The sequence below is a fragment of the Narcine bancroftii genome, chromosome 5 (assembly GCF_036971445.1).
Source record: "Narcine bancroftii isolate sNarBan1 chromosome 5, sNarBan1.hap1, whole genome shotgun sequence".
In the NCBI taxonomy this organism is placed as follows: domain Eukaryota; kingdom Metazoa; phylum Chordata; class Chondrichthyes; order Torpediniformes; family Narcinidae; genus Narcine; species Narcine bancroftii.
This window is the reverse complement of record NC_091473.1, coordinates 200246629-200266368: the sequence shown is the minus strand read 5'-3', so window position 1 is coordinate 200266368 and position 19740 is coordinate 200246629. Positions and strand designations below refer to the sequence as shown.

Here is a 19740-nt window from a genome sequence, read left to right as displayed (position 1 = left end):
TTTCACTTCTCCCCTTAGGGCAAACCTTCTGCACCCAGCGTCATCCCACTGAACCTTCTGTGAATGGCCTACAATAGGATTAGACTTTTCCTTAAGTATGAACACAATGAAGATGTGGACACAGTTGAAAGAGGGCAGAGAAAATTGACAAGGACGTTGCTGGGCTTTGAAGTGCTGAGATATGGGGAAAGGTTGAATAGGTTGGGACTTTATGCCCAGGGGTCGGAGAATGAGGAGAAAGTTCCTTTCAATCTTTTTATTAACATTTTATAATAAACACAGCATAAGGGGAATAGAAATAACACAATTAAAATGGTTTGTCCACATCCACATAGTGTAAGTATTGGGACGGCTTGGTGACAGATCCAACTGAGAGAGCTCCAGGTGCGGGGTAAGCCCACAGCCTGGTGGCTGATGTTATAAAGGTCTCAGGAGTTGCACCATCAGGTTCCCAGGGAATTAAATGCGTGCAAAGTTCAACTAACTTTCAACTGTGTGGTTCTTTCGCTCACTACATGCCTGGTGCGACGATACGAAAATTCCCTACATCAGGTATTTTATACTTCTCTGTGATCATGTTGTTCTGTGATATAATCCGTGATCTGTAGTTAAACCCAACCACCCCCCCCTTTACTTGCTCGTCTTAACAATAAAAAGGAAAAATAATTCATCCTCCTAATCTCCCCCTCCCTCTAAACAAGGTTTATCTGTAAAGATTATAAATATGAATCGAATATCAGCCCCAGACACCAGGCAGGGAATCCCCGGAGCATCCGGGAAAGCTTCCAGATGATGATAATAATCCATGAATGGGCCCCTCATCTTCTCAAATTCACACTTCACATTTTTAATATTAGCCCTAATTTTCCCCCAACTTAAATAAGACACGATACCACATAACCACTGGATGTGAGTGGAATAATAATCACATGATGTGATTATTATTTTAACACAGTTATTAAAGGGAGTGTGGTATCTGTGTGGTATGTAGAGGATGTATAAATACAAAGGGACGTTATGTGAAACTAAAGGACTGTTACTATTAACTTGAAGCAATTCTCCACTGTCAGCATGATTTGAGAACTCGGATGCACAAACTACACATCAAATTTGCGCACAATTTATCGCGACGAGTCCAAGTAGCAGCCTGTTCCCAAAGTAAACGTCGCCCCCGCTGAGCCCTCTTCCCACCTCTCTCCCTGAATAAGATTGCAGAGTCTTTCTGGCAGTTTTTCATGAAGCCTTCCTTTCATGGAGGCTGCACTGGGTGACGTGTAGATAGTACCACTAACACGTGAGTGGGAAGAAATTAGATGAAGAAATTTGTCCAGCTCTTAATTCCACCGCTACATCAATGTTGCCATGGAAATGACACGAGGAAGAGAATCAACTCCTGGCAGCTATGTGTCTATTAACATTAGCAGCACCAGGGTACGGCTTGGGATCTGTCGTATGACAAAGATAGATGATTGCAATGAACATTAAACATGGCTCCTGTCGTAATTAGTCGAGCTGCCTTTTATAAAACCACTAAAGTCATAGGGTGGATTCCCAAAAGAAATTCAACATGGTGGCTGAGTGAATGAAGCGCCATCCTTCCCCCTGCATCAGTGACTTCACCTTAGGGCTCTTCATCGAATTTGCTGCAGAACTTGACTCATTTGGTGATTGTGACGGGCATCATTGTACATTTTAAGCAGCAAATCTTCACCCCTCAGTTTATCTGTGCCCAGGGTACGTGAATATTTCAGTAAAAAAAATTTAAATCGCGGACAGAATCAAAATAGTTATTCTTGTCTTTTCAATTCTATGTTGTTTCCAATGTACACACTTTGATTAAAAATGCATTTTAACAACCTGTTCACTCATAAGGCGACTTGTGCCTATGTGTGCGATAATTAACCATGTGAAAATACATTTTTAAACATTGATTTACCCAAGTATAAACTACTCCCTGTTGTTAGAAAAAGGCTTTATATAACAATAGGTATCTATACTTGCTCAAAGCAATGTTTAAAAATGTATTTCACATGGTTAATTATTGCACGCCCAGGCACGGGGTTAGGGGGTTTTAATATTTTTGTGTATTTTTTTAATTTAGGGACCCTTTATAACAGGCCCCATACGAGCTAAATCCAGCCCTGCCTCCAATCCGCTGGCACCTCACCCGAAGATAAGGATGTTTTAAATATTTCTGCCAGGGCCCTTGCAGTTACTACACTCATCTCCCTCAAGGTCCGAAGGGACTATCATGTCAGGCCCAGGGTGGGGGGGGGAATTTATCTTCCTTTATACACTCTAAGGCAGCAAGCACCTCCTCCTCTTTAATATCTTTGTTCCATGCCACTACTGCTTGTTTCCCTTCCTTCCTTATACCCAATGCCAGTTTCCTGACCAAATACTGATGCAAAAAAAAATTATCCGTCTATGTAACTGCTCTCCTGCACTGTAACTTATTTGCTGGATTGTGTATGGGATGTCCAGCTGGACTGCTCCAAAACAAACTTTCCCATTGCATCTTTGTACATGTGACAATAAACTACAACCTGAAAACAAATTGCAAATTGGCTTTGATTTGTTGTTTCAATAACCACTAGACTCCAGTCCCTCCTGGTGTTTGTTTAAATATTCTACACACTGCAAACTTTCTGTGTGAACTCACTGGTGTTTTACTAGACTGTTTGACTAAGCGAATCCTTTCCCACACCCAGAGTGGAATGGGCCTCTCCCTGGTGTGGACCTGCTGGTGGATGAGCAGTTTGGAGGACTGGGTGAACCCCTTTCTGTACTCAGGACAAATGAATGGCCTCTCCCTGGAGTGTACCCGCTAGTGGTTCAGCAGGTGGGAGGACTGGATGAAGCCCTTCCCACACTCAGGGCAGATAAACGACTTCTCCAGAGTGGACCTCAGTTCATATAACTGTATAAACCCCTTCCTGCACTTGGGGCAGACGAATGGACTGTCTCTGCTGTGAATGCTCTGGCGGGTTAGCAAGTTTGATTGCTCGCTGAAGCCTTTGCTGCACTCGGGCAGGTGAAGGGCTTCTTGCCGGTATGGAACCGCTGGTCTCTCCTCAACTTGCGAGGCTCATTGAACCTCTTGTCACACTCAAAGCGGGTAAAGGGCATCTGCCCCTTGTGCATCCGTTGGTGTATCTTAAGGCTGGATCTATTGGTGAAGGCCTTCTTACACTCAGGGCAGACGAACGGCTTTTCCCCAGTGTGGACCCGCTGGTGCGTCCGCAGATTGGAGATCTGGGTGAAGCCCTTCCCACACTCAGGGCAGATGAATGGCCTCTCCCCAGTATGGAGCAGCTGATGGGTGTGCAGGTAGGAATAATGAGTGAAGCCCTTCCCGCACTCGAAGCAGGTGAATGGCCTCTCCCCAGTGTGGATCCGCTGGTGGGTCAGCAGGTTAGAGGACTGGGCAAATTCCTTTCCGCACTCAAAGCAGGTGAATGGCCTCTCTCCAGAGTGGACCCGCTGGTGGTCTAGCAGGTGGGAGGATCGGGCAAACCCCTTTCTGCACTGGGGGCAGACGAATGGCTTCTCTCTGGTATGGACACGTTGATGCGTCTGCAAATGGGAAGAGTGGATGAAGCCCCTGCCGCACTCGGGGCAGACAAACGGCCTGTCACTGCTGTGAGTCTTTTGGTGGGTCCGCAGGCTGGAGATCTGGGTGAAACTCTTGCCGCACTCGGGGCAGATGAACGGCTTTTCCCCGGTGTGGACCCGCTGGTGCGAACGGAGATTGCCAGACTGGGTGAACCCCTTGCCGCATTCGGGACAGGTGAACGGCTTTTCTCCGGAGTGGACCCGCTGGTGCTTCTGCAGGCTGGAAGTGTCGGTGAAACCTTTTCCACACTTGGGGCAAGTGCAGGGCTTCTCACCAGTATGGACCCGCCGGTGTACCTCAAGGTTGGATCTATTGATGAAGGCCTTCTTGCACTCGGGGCAGGTGAACGGTTTTTCCCCGGTGTGTACCCGCTGATGGGTCAGCAGGTTGGTGATCTGGGCAAACCCCTTTCCGCAATCAGGACAGGTGAAGGGTCTCTCCCCGGTGTGGACCCGCAAGTGTATCTCAAGGCTGGACAACCTAGCGAAGGCCTTCTTGCAATCGGGGCAGGTGAAGGGTCTCTCCCCGGTGTGGACCCGCTGGTGTCTCTTTAAGTTACCCAGACTTTTAAAGTTCTTCCCGCAGTCGGTGCATTGAAACGGGTTCATCGCTGTGGGGACGAGAGGATGTGACCAGCTTGCTGGTCAATGCAGTCCTGCCCTGGGACCAAAGCGCGGTCTCAGCCTGATGGATGGTCCGGGAGAGCTGGGCCGCGGGTTAAATCAACATCGAGGCTGGAACTAGGGCCGCGACCCGGGGAGAAGCGTCCTCTAGCCAGGCGTTGCAAGCCCCGCAATCACGGGAGTCCCCGTTCCGGGACCCGGTGCTGCCCTTCCGGCGATGAATCAGCTTCGGTCCCGACCAGCTCCTCTCCTGGGAACACTCGCCGCCTGTCACGGAAACGCGCACTGCGCATGCCTGTGAACATATTCATGAACTGCATCCCCACGTCGTTGGGCTGTCGAACGCGATGACGTCACCCGGTGGGACGTCCCTGTCCCGCCTTCCTTAAAGGGGCGGAGCTCCGTCATCTGCCTGGACTTGGTGAACATGAGCTTCCCCATTGAACAGAATTGGAACAACGTGAGTGAAGATCCGTCATTGATTTGAGTTCTCATCCAATGTGGAGTTAGGGCTGTTGGAAAGGTTCCCATTTATTGCTTTCACACTGGAGATTAATGCTCCCTTCTGGACCTGGCGCTGCCGCTCCTATGATTGACAGCTCCCTCCTCCAGGGAGGAGTGACGAAGTGCCCCGGCCCAGGCGTGTGCGCGCTGACGTCACAGGGCCAGTGAGGGTCCCTGAACGCCGTTCCCTCAGGAGGCCATGGCCTGGACGTGGAGGTGAGATTTACCTCGGATGGCAGCGTCCGGGGGGTGGGGTGAGTGGAGATGGTCTCAAGTGTTCGGTGCCTGGCCCTTGTTGGAGCCGTTGCTGCCGGGGGGGTGAGGGCGGCCTTGGGGAGGAGGGCAAGCGGCCCCCCACAGTCGGGCCGGGGAGGGAAGGGAACGGGCGGGGAGGGAAGGGAACGGGCGGGGAGTGCAGGGACCGCGCCTTCTGTCACACGGGGAGGGATCAGGGAGAAGGGTCCCTGACAACGCCGTGGGCAGCGAGTGTGGCTGGCTGCAGCCCCTGTCCCTTCCGCCGTACGGATGGGTGGGATGGAGATAGGAGGGTCTGGGACGGGATCCCCACCACAGGGCGGGCCGGCTCGCTGAGGGAAGGGCAGGAGATCCTGTCACCGTCCCCGTCTCACACACGGACACTTGGAGCATCCTGTTGAGGGGGAGATCCCTTCTCAGGGAAAACAGCAGCTTCAGCCGGGTCCGTGGCCCTACCACTGGGGCTGCTGTACAGTGTTGTCATCTCAGAATGTCCTGAACCAGTGATGTAGTGACCAAGGAGCTGGTGTAGGTGTGATGGCTTCAGATACATGGACCACTAGACTCTCTTCCACAGTAGATGGTGTGATCAGTGTGGTCCTTCGTACCATCAACATCAGCATCATAAACAAGATGATGTTCTTCGAAGAAAAATTCAAGGCTTGGGTAGCAAGTTAGAAGACTTTGAGTTTTCCGATCTGTTTGCTCCACATGCCACGGAGCGGCAAGGAATTGAACGATGGTGAATTTGATTCTAGGTTAAGATACTGGTGCAGGGTGGGGGCAGGTGGGCCTGAAGTGGAGGTGCGCCCAGATCACATCGTGGAGATGTGCTGGGGCTAGTCTGGCTGGTGGTTTGACCCAAAACAGTCGTCTTGCAGATAGGAAAGCTGTGGCTGTTAAACATGAAAGGACGCAGGTTGAGTGGCAGAGGCAAGTCAGCAGTCGGTGCTGAGCCTGCAAGTTTTTCCAGTCTCCATAAACAATCTGGAAGGGGGTACAGAGTGTAATGTTTGCTGATTATACTAAATTAAGTGGGAAAGCAAATTGTGCAGAGGAATCGGAGAGGCTACAGAGATATAAATTGGTTAAGTGAGTGGGCAAGGATCTGGCAGATGGAGTATAATGTTGGTAAATGTGAGGTCATCCACTTTGGAAGGAAAAATAGAAGATCAGGTTATTATTTAAATGCAAAGTGATTGCAGCAAGCTGCCATGCGAAAGGACTTGGGAGTGCTTGTGTATGAATTGCAAAAGATTGATTTGTAGGTGATCGAGAAGACAAATGTTGGCCTTCATTATGAGAGGGATTGAATTTAAGAGCAGGGGGTGTATGCTGCCATTGAACAAGGTACTGGTGGGGCCATATCTGGAGTATTGCATGCAGTTCTGGTCTCCTGACTTCAGGAAGGATTTGCTGGGTTTGGAGGTATTCCAGAGGTGGTTCACCATTTGATTCTAGAGATGAGGGCGTTAGCCTATGAGAAGAGATTGTTGGGATTGTTACGAGCACAAAGGACCCCAAAACCCACCAGAAAAAGATATTCACCATGACAAGTAGTTACAGTTGTTTTTAATTATCCTTAAACATGAAAACAGAATCAAATTTAACTTATCACTATTAACTTAACTAACCCAACTAAACCCCCTTCTAATTCGAAGCACATGTTTATGTAATGTGTGTATAAATTTAAGAAAGTTCTTGGTTCACAGTTCAATCTCACCTCATTCTTGCAAGTTCTCTGGTTGCAGGCAATTCTGATACTATGCACAGATTTTAACATGTATAAAGTTCACCATGCTTTCGTGCTCGAAAGGTAAATGTTTACCACTCAGGAAGGTTCTAGTCGGTTTTTAGAGAGAGATTCATTGTGCCAGGACATCCACAACTGATGTACTTCCATCAGCCATTCCAGTGTCTTGCTGATGAAACTTGCCCCATCAGGGTTCTCCAGATGATAACCTCTTTCTGTCAGGCTATCACCGAGTTCCTTTCTGTTCCACTTATTCTAAGTGAAACATTAGACAGCCAGTCCTCTCCTCTGCCTGACACGGCCTGAGCGACTGAGGGTTTGCAGCAGTTTCTGTCTTTAGGGTTTCCAGCATCTGCAGTGTTTTCTTTCCATCTGAAAATTGGAGCCAGAGGTCAAGGCCTGAACTAAAATGGGGTCGGTGTGTACTTTCTTCAGTTGAGAAGGATGGGAGGTGAACTGATCGGCTTCTCTTGTGGTTTGCAGATCGATGTGGAGATGGAGAAGGCGGAGATTACATCAAACCAGCTGGTCCTTGCTCTCTGCCATTCCTTTGTAGGTCTTGACCTTTCGTGGACCTGACTGTTCATCCACTGTGGATCTTCCTGTCTGATGGGTAGTAAACAGTGAGTGTCTGTCAGAATCAGGTTTGTTGTCATGAGTTGTCTCAAACTTTGTTGTTATGCAGACCAATTTTGTACATTCCAGGTGTAAAATTCTTATAAATTAGGGTTCCGTAAATATAATATTAGAACCAAAAACCATAGAACATAAGGAACAGAAACTAGGGTGTTTGGCCTGTCTAGTCTTTGCCAAACTATATCAGACCAGCTTCACTGACCTGTACCCAGTCTTTATCCCTCCATTCCACTCCCATCCAAGCATATGTCCAAGATATTTACTAAATATTAAAATAAACCCACATTCATCACTTCAGCTGGTAGCTCGTTCTGAACTCCCACTACTGTCTGTGTGAACAAGTTCCCCCTAATGTTCCTCCTAAATATTTCCCTTTTCACCCCTAACCCATGTCCTCTGGTTTCTATGTCACCTCACCTCAGTGGAGAAAGCATTATTGCATTTACTCTTTCTATACCTTTCATAATTTTGTATACCTCTATCAAATCTCCCCTTATTCTTCTATGATCCAGGAAATAGTCCCAACCTCCGTTCCTTAGATCCCAATAACATTGACATTCCCAGATCCCTGTATTCCACCACACACCTCATTGTCCTACCATTTATCATGTATGTCCTAACTTGGTTTGTTATTTCAGAATGTAGCACCTCACCCTTGCCTGCAGGAAATCCATCTGCCATTTTTCAGACCATTTTTCCAGCTGGTCCAGTTCCCCCTGAAAGCTTTGAAAACCTTAGTCACTCTCCACAACTCCTCCAATCTTTGTGTCATCTGCAAACTTGCTGATCATATTTGCCTCATTATCAACAAGATCATTGATACAGATGACAAACAGCTTGTTCCATTACTTTCGTAAATAATGGAATTAATATAACCAAAGGTGAATGATCAGACAATATTGGGACAGTATATGGACATGTTTTGGGGAGAAAAATTGGGACAGGTTTTCTACTGTAGGTCACATTCAAACACTTTAAAATACTGGAGTTCTGCTAATCTTAGACATGTCAGGGCCCCAGAGCCTTTGCAAAAGCTTTGGAAAGTGCCCAAGAGACTTCCCTAATAGATTGTTGTTTACAAAAAGGCAACAGATGAAAGAACTTGTTGTAGCCGCAGATTGTCAGCAGTGGAACTTGCTGTTCTAAGAGGGTTGTGTGGTTTTGCAAGCAGAGAGTCAAACAGGCTTTCTTTGAGAGAGAGAGAGATCAGTTCTACAGTAAGCAACTGGAACAAGACAAACTGGCAAGTTTGTGGAAAACCCCATTTGGAAGACAGGTTGTGAGTGGATAGTTCAGCCTGGTCTAAGCCCTCGTGATTTATGCAAGAGGAGAGGACTGGCTGTCTAATGTTTCACTTGGAATAAGAGAAACAAAGAGGCTACCTGAAAGAAATAGGTTATCATCTGGAAAATCCTGATGGGACAAGTTTCTTCGGCAAGACACTGAAATGGTTGGTTACAAGGCATCAGTTGTGGGTGTCAGCGTACAATGAATCTCTCTCTGAAAACTGACAAGAACCTTCCTGAGTGGTAACTATTTACCTTTCAAGCACCAAAGCCTGGTGAACTTTATAAAAGTTAAATTCCATGCACAGTATAAGAATTGCCTGTAACCAGTGAACTTGGAGGAATGAGAAGCGAGATTAGACTGTGAATTAAAGAACTTTTCTGAATTTACACACACATTACATACACGCGCTTAGAATTAGAAGGGGGTTAAGTTAGACTAATTAAGTCAATAGTGATAAGTTAAAGTATGATTCTGTTTTCATATTTAAAGATAATTAAAAGCAACTTTTGTTTAAGTAACCATTTGTCTTGGTCAATATCTACTGCTGCTGGGTTTTGGGGTCCTCTGTGCTCATAACAATATCCTTGCTTGATATTCAATATTTTGAACTCTTGCTTGCAGTTCAGAGCAGATTAAAAAATGTCTTACGTCTAAGGGAATAAAATAAATAATCTCTAATATTCTTGTCCAACTGTCAAGTTTCATTTCATTCATTCTGTCCAACTTCAAATCAAAAGTAAAATTAAAATATCCTCCCATAATTATTTTCCCCTTTGCATTAGCTAATTGCCTAAAAAACATCCTGAATAAATTTTCCATCATCTAAATTCAGTGCATATATATTCAAAGTCCAATATTCAGAATAAATTTTACTATTCACCATTACATATCACTATCAATAATTACATCCAATATTTTAATTGGTAAACTTTTATTAATATTGCTATTCCTCTAGCTTTAGAATTATATGAAAAAGACAGTACCATTCCTACACAGTCTCTCTTTAATTTTACATGTTCTGTTTCCATTAAACGAGTTTCTTGTAAAAAAAAAGCCATATCTATTTTAGTTTCATATAGCTTAATAACCTTTTTCTCTTTATCAGATTTTGAATTCCATTCATTTTAATACTAATAAAAGACAATGAGCTTTGATTTATAATGGAAATAAGAATTTTTTTTATCCAGACATAAGGTTTGTTTGTTGAAAAAGAGTTTAATCCAGTTAAAGATGTGTAATGGAAAAAAGGCGATGTCTTTGTTTTGAGATATCCATTTGTATTGAAAGTATTCATCCTGGGAGGGAGGAATAGATTTTTTACTGAGCCTAATGAGGCAAAGGTATATGCCAATTCACTGCCTGCTAAAGACCAGCAGATGGCTGTAGATACATGAATTAATTACACAACTGAAAGATTTCTGCTGTAACTGAAAGTATGTTTCCAGTGAGCTTAAAGAGGGAGGAAGGTCTATTAGATTTGATGAGATTAATGGATTATAAAGTCTATTGAAAAGATTATAGTAGGGGAGGTATGGTATTTCGAGCGAGTTAGTGGGGAGTACGATGCTGACCTCTGCGGAGTCAAGGGCGCTAATGTGATTTTTTTGCACCTCGCATAAATCAGGGAAGTAGAGACGCTTCAACATCACGCACCTCTGGGGCTTTTCTTTACTTTTTTTTTCTCTTTTCCTTTCTCTATCTTTTCTTCTTTTGTTTTAAGCCTGGACTGTTTATATATGTAGTATTGTGGCAGCCCGCCACCACAGAGATCGAGCCGGCACATTGCACAGTGCACATGGTAGTAAACAGCCTGGAAGTCAGCCTGAAGAAAACTGAGGTCCTCCATCAGCCAGCTCCCCACCATGATTACCAGCCCCCCCACATCTCCATCGGGCACACAAAACTCAAAACGGTCAACCAGTTTACCTATCTCGGCTGCACCATTTCATCAGATGCAAGGATCGACAATGAGATAGACAACAGACTCGCCAAGGCAAATAGCGCCTTTGGAAGACTACACAAAAGAGTCTGGAAAAACAACCAACTGAAGAACCTCACAAAGATAAGTGTATACAGAGCCGTTGTCATACCCACACTCCTGTTCGGCTCCGAATCATGGGTCCTCTACCGGCACCACCTACGGCTCCTAGAACGCTTCCACCAGCGTTGTCTCCGCTCCCACCAGCGTTGTCTCCGCTCCATCCTCAACATCCCTAACGTCGAAGTACTCGAGATGGCAGAGGTCGACAGCATCGAGTCCACGCTGCTGAAGATCCAGCTGCGCTGGATGGGTCACGTCTCCAGAATGGAGGACCATCGCCTTCCCAAGATCGTGTTATATGGCGAGCTCTCCACTGGCCACCGTGACAGAGGTGCACCAAAGAAAAGGTACAAGGACTGCCTAAAGAAATCTCTTGGTGCCTGCCACATTGACCACCGCCAGTGGGCTGATAACGCCTCAAACCGTGCATCTTGGCGCCTCACAGTTTGGCGGGCAGCAACCTCCTTTGAAGAAGACCGCAGAGCCCACCTCACTGACAAAAGGCAAAGGAGGAAAAACCCAACCCCAACCAACCAATTTTCCCCTGCAACTGCTGCAATCGTGTCTGCCTGTCCCGCATCGGACTTGTCAGCCACAAACGAGCCTGCAGCTGACGTGGACTTTTTACCCCCTCCATAAATCTTCGTCCGCGAAGCCAAGCCAAAGAAAAGAAACAAAGAAAGAACACACTGTAACACGTCCCTAACACAGTGAACCAGCGCGGTTGAAAGCTGGAGCAGTACAAGACCAGCAGCCCTAAAAAGGTGCTGGCCAAGATGCCCAACTAACAGATCAAGAACAGGCTGGGGAAGAAGGGTCTTCACATGCAAGAATATTCCCACCTGCTATTGTTATTCATATGGCTGATGTCAGCCAATCAAACCAACAGTGGGAATTCCAACTGTATAAAAGGAACCTTTCCAACCTCAATAAATCTCAGTGCTTAACCTCCCACACTGCGAGTGTGTGTGTTTCTTTGTAGCAGTCGGCTACAATTGGTGACCCTGACAGTTTAGATGGCATCTAAACCCAACAATGGAGAATGAAGCATTGGTCAGTGCAGTTGGCCTCAAGCTCCGACCTTCTGGAAAGTTCAACCCGGCATGTGGTTTGAGCAGGCTGAGGCTCAGTTCCAGATTCGGGGCATCACATCCGAGTCCGCACGCTACTACCACGTGGGTCAGCGCCCTGGATCCAGAGACTGCAGACAGAGTGGCACTTGCACTGCATTCAAAGAGCTTGTAACCAAGACCTTTGGGCTCTCACAAAGAGAGAGAGAGAGACGGCTGCTTCACCTGGATGGGCTAGGGAACAGATCTCCATCAGGGTTGATGAACGAGATGCTGGCCCTCCTGGAAGACCACAAGCCCTGCATCATGCTCGAGCAGGCATTCTTGCAGCAGCTGCCCAAGCACATCCAACTGCTTGACCCCCCTGGAAAGTCTCAGCATGGTCAGATATTCTGTGGAAGAAGAAACAGAAGTGCTCGGCTACCATGGCACTCGTCACGAAGTCTTGCAACAAGACCTGGAAAGGAGCGGCAGGCAAGAGGCAGGGACGAGTCCAAGGAGAGGATTGGACACTAGATGCAGGCAAGCAGGCCTGGCGTTAAGGGCTGCCAACAGCAGCAGCATTCGGACCTATGGGAGGTGTAGGGTCGAGCTGCAGTTTGGATACAGTCATTTATCATGGGAGTTCACGCTGGCAGGAGTGGAACAGCCACTCCTCGGAGCGGTCTTCCTGCGGGCCCACAGCCTCCTAGTAGACTTCAAAGGGAAGGGACTTGTGCACACGGAGACGTTCAAAACCTTCTGACTGAAGGGTGCCAGGCTCCCAGCACTGCACCTGGACTCCGTCCATAGCTCAGACGATGAGTTCTCCAAGGTGCTGGTCATTCCTGGCAATCTTTTCCCCTCAGTTCGTGGTGGAAGTGCTCCGACATGGCGTCAGGCATCGCATCCTCAGCAAGGGTCCATCTCTCCATGCAATGGTGACACAACTTCACCCAGAGATCCTCCAACTGGCTAAGGAGTAGTTTCGCAAACTTGAGGAGTTGGGCATCATTCTGTGGTCAGACAGTCTTCTGTGCAGGGCTTCTCCCCTGCACATGGTGCCTAAAGCATCTGGGGGCTGGAGACTGTCATCTTCACGAGATCACCACTCCAGATCGTTAACCACTGCCACCACCACCCCCCCCCCCCCCCGGCCGCATATCCAGGACTTTGCAGCAAACCTGCATGGAGTGACAATCTTCTCCAAAGTAGACGGTGCGAGGGTACCACTAAATCACCGTGCACCCTGACAACATCCCCAAGATGGCCATCATCACCCCATTCGGGCTGTTCGAGTTCCTGAATATGCCATTTGGGCTCAAGAACACAGCACAGACCTTCCAGCGACCAATGGGTGCGGTGGGCTGAGACCTGGATGGCACTTTCAACTACTTAAGACGATATCCTGGTGGCGAGCAAAACCCAGCAGGAACATCTACAACACCTCCAAAGCTTCTACAGTTGCCTAAATGAGTTCAGCCTTACTATCAACCTGGCTAAGTGCCAGTTCAGGCTGAGCAGGATTGTCTTTCTGGGCCACAGGATTACCAAATTTTTAAATTTAGGGCCCCTTTATAACATCTGCTACAGGCCCCACATGAGCTAAATCTGGCCCTGCCTCCAATCCTCCGGCACCTCACCCGAGGATAAGAATGTTTTAAATATTTCTGCCAGGGCCCCTGCAGTTACTACACTAGTCTCCCTCAAGGTCTATCTTGTCAGGCCTGGGGTTGGGTGGGGGGGGAGGGGATTTATCTCCCTTTATTTGCAGCAAGCACCTCCACCTCTTTAATCTCTCTTTGTTCCATGCCACTACTGCTTTTTTCCCTTCCTTCCTTATACCCAATGCCAGTTTCCTGAGTAAATACTGATGCAAAAAAAAAATCTCTGGAACTTGTACTGTGACTTATTTGCTGAACTCTGTATGGGATGTCCAGCTGGACTGTTCCAAAACAAACTTCCCTACTGCACCTTTGTACACATGACAATAAACATGAACCTGAAAAGAAATTGCAAATTGACAACAAAACCAGGACCTGTTTTGATTTGTTGCCTCAATAACCACAAGACTCCAGTCCCTTCTGGTGTTTCAGTGAGTGATGTTTAAATATTCCACACTCTGCAAACATATGTGTGAACCTGGTGGTCCTTCACCAGGTTGTTCAACTGGGTGAAGTTCTTCCTGCACTCAGAGCAGGTGAATGGCCTCTCCTCGGAGTAGACCTGCTGGTGGATCAGCAGGTGGGATGACTGAGTGTACTCTTTCCCACACACGGAGCAGGTGTGTTTTTGCTTGTGAATCAGCAGGTGAGAGGATTGGGTGAAGCCCTTCCTGCACTTGGGGCCTCTTCCTGGAGACCCACTGGTGAGTCAGTAGGTTGGATGACTGGATGAACCCCTTTCCACATTTGTGGCAGATGTACTGCCTCTCCCCAGAGTGGACCCACTGGTGGATCAGCAGGTGGGATGACTGGATGAACCCCTTTCCACATTTGGGGCAGAAGCACTTTGAGCAGATGAATGGCCTCTGTTGTGGACCCGCTAGTGGGCCAGTAGATTGGAGGTCAGGGCAAACGCCTTCCCGCACTCGAAGCAGACAAATGGCCTCTCCCCAGTGTGGACCCGCTGGTGGATTAGCAGATGGGAGGACAAGATGAAGGCCTTGCTGCACTTGGGGCAGACGAACTGCCTCTCTCCTCTGTGGATCCGCTGGCGCTTCCGCTGGTGCTTCCGCAGGTTGGACAACACAGTGAACCCCTTCCCGCATTTGAGGCAGGTGAAGGGCCTCTCCCCGGAGTGGACCCACTGGTGTTTCATTAACGCACTTGACTTTTTAAAGTTCTTCCCGCAGTTAGAGCACTGAAACGGGTTCAATGCTGTGCGGATGAGAAGATGTGACCAGGGGAAAAATCAATGCAGTCCTGCCCCGGGGCCACAGCGCGGGCTCAGCACGATGGAGGGTCCTGGAGATCTGGGCCGCGGGTTAAATCAACACCGAGTCTGGGACTAGGGCTGGGACCCAGGGAGAAGCTTCCTCTAGATAGGCGTTGCAAGTCCCCGACCTACGGAAGCTCCTGTTTCGAGACCTGGTAGTGCGTTCTGCTCCCGGCACTGAATCACCTTCGGTCCCTGACAACAGACAGGTCCAAAGGAGGTGAAACCACCAGAGGCCACTGTCCCCACGCATGCGCGTCGCGGAGTTACGTCTGTGGCGGGTTTCGGCGGTCAGTCACCCACATGGCCTGAGAGACCTCTATTTGCCCAGTGGGATGGGGACAGGGGCCTCGGACCCTCTCCCTGGCCATCAGGTCGGGGACGTAAATCACAAAAATCCTTGTAGTAAAAACACAAAATGCTGGAGAAAATCAATCTTTCTTTTTCAATCTTTTGATTGAATTTTAATCCAATACAGGAGACAATTCCCGGAGAGAATCAGGAGACGGGACGGACAAAATTAGAATCTACAACAACCAATGAAACTAATAATCGTGTCTTCATCTCCCCAAACACAGTGAGAGAGAAAGAAACAGAATCCACATGATACTAAACCCCGCCCCCCTCCCCCAAGCACTCATCTAGAAAATAATAAGGATGACAAACGAAAACACAAAAAATAAACCCTGGGGCCTTGGATCAACGTTCATCAAACACAAGAAGCCCCGTCCTCACCCACAAGAGAAATTTGCCAGGATCAGGAAGGGACAACTCCCAAAGGAAAACGGTCAAACGGGGATGAAAATGTTGTGTGACTGGGCGCAGTTTCTTCACATTCAGCAGGTCGAGGAGTTGGGGGCCAGGGATGAGTGATGGGACCAGCTTGTTCCTGGTCTGCAAGCTGAAGGGGTGGGTTGGAACCACCGCGGAGCTTCTCCCCTCCCCCCCAGTGACTCTCCCTCTCACCCTCCTCCCCCATGTCATTGATGGGGCCTGGAACACATGTCCCATTTGTCCACTTTGGATTAACTACCACTGCAATCTAAGGAGACCATCTAACAGATCAGATATACAATTATTTGGATAGTCAGAAACTGATTAGGGAGATTCAACATGCCTTTGTACATGGTAGGTCGTGTTTAACTAATCTTTTCCAAGTTTTTCAAAGAGGTTACCAGGAAAGTTGATGAAGGAAAGGGGCTGTGGATGTTGTGTACATGGACTTTAGGTCAAGGACCCACAGGGGAGGTTCAGAAGTTAGGATTTCATGGTGAAGTAGTGAACTGGATTTGACAATGGTTGGATGGGAGAAGCCAGAGAATAGAGGTAATGATGCTTCTCAGACTGGAGACCTGTGACTGCTGATGTTTCTCAGGGACCATTGTTGTTTGTCATCTATATCAATGATCTGGATGATAATGTAGTAAATACGATCAACAAGCTTATAGATAACACTAAGATTGAAGGCGTTGTGGACAATGAAGAAGGGTTTAAAAGTTTGCAGAGGGATCTGGACCAGCCAGAAAAATGGGCTGAAAAGTGATCGATGGAATTTACTGTAGATAAGTGTGAGATGTTGCATTTTGGAAATACAAACCAAGAAAGGACGTACACAGTGTGGTGATGTGTTTCCTCCATTGTATATAGTTATCATTATTGGTTGTATATATGGAGCTGGCCCACCCACGGATGACTCATACCCTATGTGGTCCTGGGCCATAAAGCACGAGCCACCTTTCCCTCACCACCATTCCTATACCTGGATACAGGCCAGCAAGGTTCTTCTGTGTATTAAAGCTTATCATTCCCTCAGCTTGTTTCTGTGGTTACTGGTAGTGCCCAATACACAGTAAATTGTAGGGCACTGAGGAGTGCAGGAACACAGAGGGTTCTGGGAATACAGATATATAATTCCCTAAAAGTGGCGACTCAGGTGGACAGGGGCGAAAAGAGAACTTTTGGCATATTGGCTTTCATTAAAGTATTGAGTATAGGAATTGGGATGTTATGGTAAAGTTGTATAAGACATTGGTGAGGCCAAATTTGGAGTATTGCGTGCAGGTTTGGTCACCTAACTACAGGAAAAATATCAATAAGGCAGAAAGAGTGAATGTAGATATGCTTTTTCCACTGAGGATAGGTGAGGTCCAAATGGCATGGGGGAAGGGTGAAAGGGGAAAGGTTTAGGGGAACTTTTTCACACACAGAGTGGTGGGGTTTGGAACTAGCTGACAGTTGAAGTGGTGAATGTGGGCTCAATTTTAACATTTAAGTAGAATTTGGACAGGTGCATGAATAGGAGAGGTCTGGAGGGCTATGGACTTGATGGAGGTCAGTGGAACTGGACAAAAAAAATGATTGGGCACAGATTAGAAGGGCCGAAGGGGCCTGTTTCTGTGCTGTAATATTCTCTGGTTCTGTGGCTCCACCTGTCCAGGTGCCTCTGAAATTTTGTGACTGTTCCTGCCTCCACCACCTCCTCTGGCAGCTCATTCCAGACACCAGCTACTGTATGTGTGCAACATTTACACCTAAGTCCCCCTTTAAACCTTCTCCCTCTCACCTTCAACCCTTTCCCTCCAGTTTTACACACTCCTACCGTGGGAAACAGACCCTGACCATAACCCTATCTGTGTCTGATCTAATGTTCTGTTCCTTCTCATGTCACCCCTCAGCCTCCTTCACTCGAGGGAAACCAGGAAACAGCTGATCCAATCTCTCCTTGTAACTCAGACCCTCCAATCCTGGCACCATCTTGTGAATCTTTCCTGCATATGGCCCAGTTTAATCACATCCTTCCTGCAGTGCAACGACCAGAACTGCACATCCCATTCCAGGTTTGGACCAACCAGCACCTTGTCCCCATTTCTGCACTCAATGCCTCGGCTGATGAAGGCAAGCATGTATCCACCTTCTTCCCCACCCTGTCTACCACGTCACCATTATCAGAGAACTGTGTACTTGTACCCCAAGATCGGTCTCCTCCACAACACTCCTGCCCTGGTTACACTTCCCAAAACCAATCTTTTGCAATTCATGCACAAGCACTCCATCCTTCTGCATAATAATCTGATCTTCTATTTTTCCTTCCAAAGTGGATAACCTCACATTTACCAACATTGTACTCCATCTGCCAGACCCTTGCCCACTCACTTTACCGATCTTTCTCTCTCTGCAGCCTCTCCGATTCCTCTCCACAATTGGCTTTTCCACTCAATTTTCTGTAATCAGCAACATTCAATACACTACACTACACTTCCAGATCATTTATGTAGACAGTGAACAGTTGAAGGCCCAGTTGATGAGGCTCGCTTTAAAACGGACCAATGTCTCCTCTCCCCAATCCAGTTGAGCTCCCTGCCACCCCACCTTCCACACAGTTTCTAGAAGATAGGCGCCAGAGAGTCATGGTGAATAATTGTCAGGATAGAGGCTGGTGATGAGCGGTGTTGGGTCCCTTGTTGTTCATCATTTACATTAATGATTTGGATGATGGGGTGGTAAATTGGGTTAGTAGATGGGACTACAGAAGGATTTGGACTGCTTAGAAGAATGGGCTGAAAGGTGGTAGATGGAGTTTAATGTAGATAAGTGTGAAGTGCTCCATTGTGGGAAGAATAATCAAAACAGAACAGATGCAGTGAAGGAGGGTGTTGAAAAATGCAGAGGAACAACAGTTGGAATAATGGTTCATCGTTCTTTGAAAGTGGATTCTCATATACGTGAAGTAGGCTTTTGGTATGCTGGCCTTGATAAATCAAAGCATAGAATATAGGAGCTGGGAGGTGATGTTGAGACTGTTCAAGGTATTGGTGAGGCCAAATTTGGAATATTGAATGGAGTTCTGGTCCCCAAATTATAGGAAGGATATCAATAAGGTAGACAAGATTTACTAAAGTGTTGCCTGGATTGCAGTATCTGGAATACAGAGAAAGATTGAGTAGTCTGGGTCTTTATTCATTGGAGTGTAGAAGGTTGAGGGGGGATTTAAAATTGAGGGGGATAGACAGAGCAGATGTGAATAGGCTCTTCCTCTTGAGGGTAGGGGAGATTGGAACGAGGGGTCATAAGTAAGGGGCAAAACTTTAGATGTAACATGAGAGGAAACTTCTTCACAGAGAGTGGTGGCTGAGTGGAATGCCCTTCAGGAAGAGGTGATTGCAGCAGGGTCAATTTTGTCATTTTAGAGAAGGTTGGATGAGTGCATCGATGTGAGGGGGTTGGAGGGTTATGGGTAGGGAGCAGGTGGGTGGGACTAGTGGAGTTCACTTAAATCGGTGCGGACTAGAGGGATGGCCTGTTTCCGTTCTGTAATTGTTATATGGTTATTTTTCGGCGCCGTTTACGTGTTTCTTTAACAATGTTGTTGGTCTTTTCCCACCCCGTCCAAATTCGCCGGGTTTGCTGCCAAAATGTTCGTATTAATGTTACAGAATTTGACGTTCTCATTTTCATGCAAAAGTGGTCAGAAAAAAGTGCTGATTCGGCAGCATCAAGATTGTTGCATCTCAGTTCTGAACAGCGAATGGTTCATTACTCAGTCAATCAGCGGAGAAATTGTGTCTGCATCAGTGGTCACTGTTTATTCTTCACAGCCGGCGAGAGCGCAGGGCAACCGCTTTCGGCAGGTGGTCGCTCACTTCTTGCGGGGAAACCATCTCAATATATTGATTTGCACCCAAATTATTTTCGTTGTGTCTCGGGCACCAGGAGTCCCACATTAACCTTTCCTAATTATTTGTTTTCTCCCTCCCCTCCCTCTATTTTCTACCCTCTGTTTGCATGTATTTCCACGCACCTTTTCTGGAACTTGCATCGTGGTATCTCATGGCCCTGCATTGCTGAATCCTCCCATCATTGAAAACTCGGCCCATTGGCCTGAGATACACGAAGTCTCAGAGGAACACAGAGGATAAAACGTGAGGGAACGGGTGGATGCAGGTGAAAGGGGAGAGGAGAAGGAAGCTGAGAAGTGATGGGGCGAGGGCAGAGACCAGAAGGGAAGGAGCTGGGAATGGAGGGAAGGAGACAGAGGA

The 19740-nt window shown here is 47.2% G+C and overlaps 1 pseudogene; it reads right to left on the bottom strand.

Moving 5' to 3' along the window:
- Positions 1-228: 228 nt before the first annotated feature.
- On the bottom strand, positions 229-4872 carry LOC138764549 (zinc finger protein 420-like; annotated as a pseudogene).
- Positions 4873-19740: the final 14868 nt, after the last annotated feature.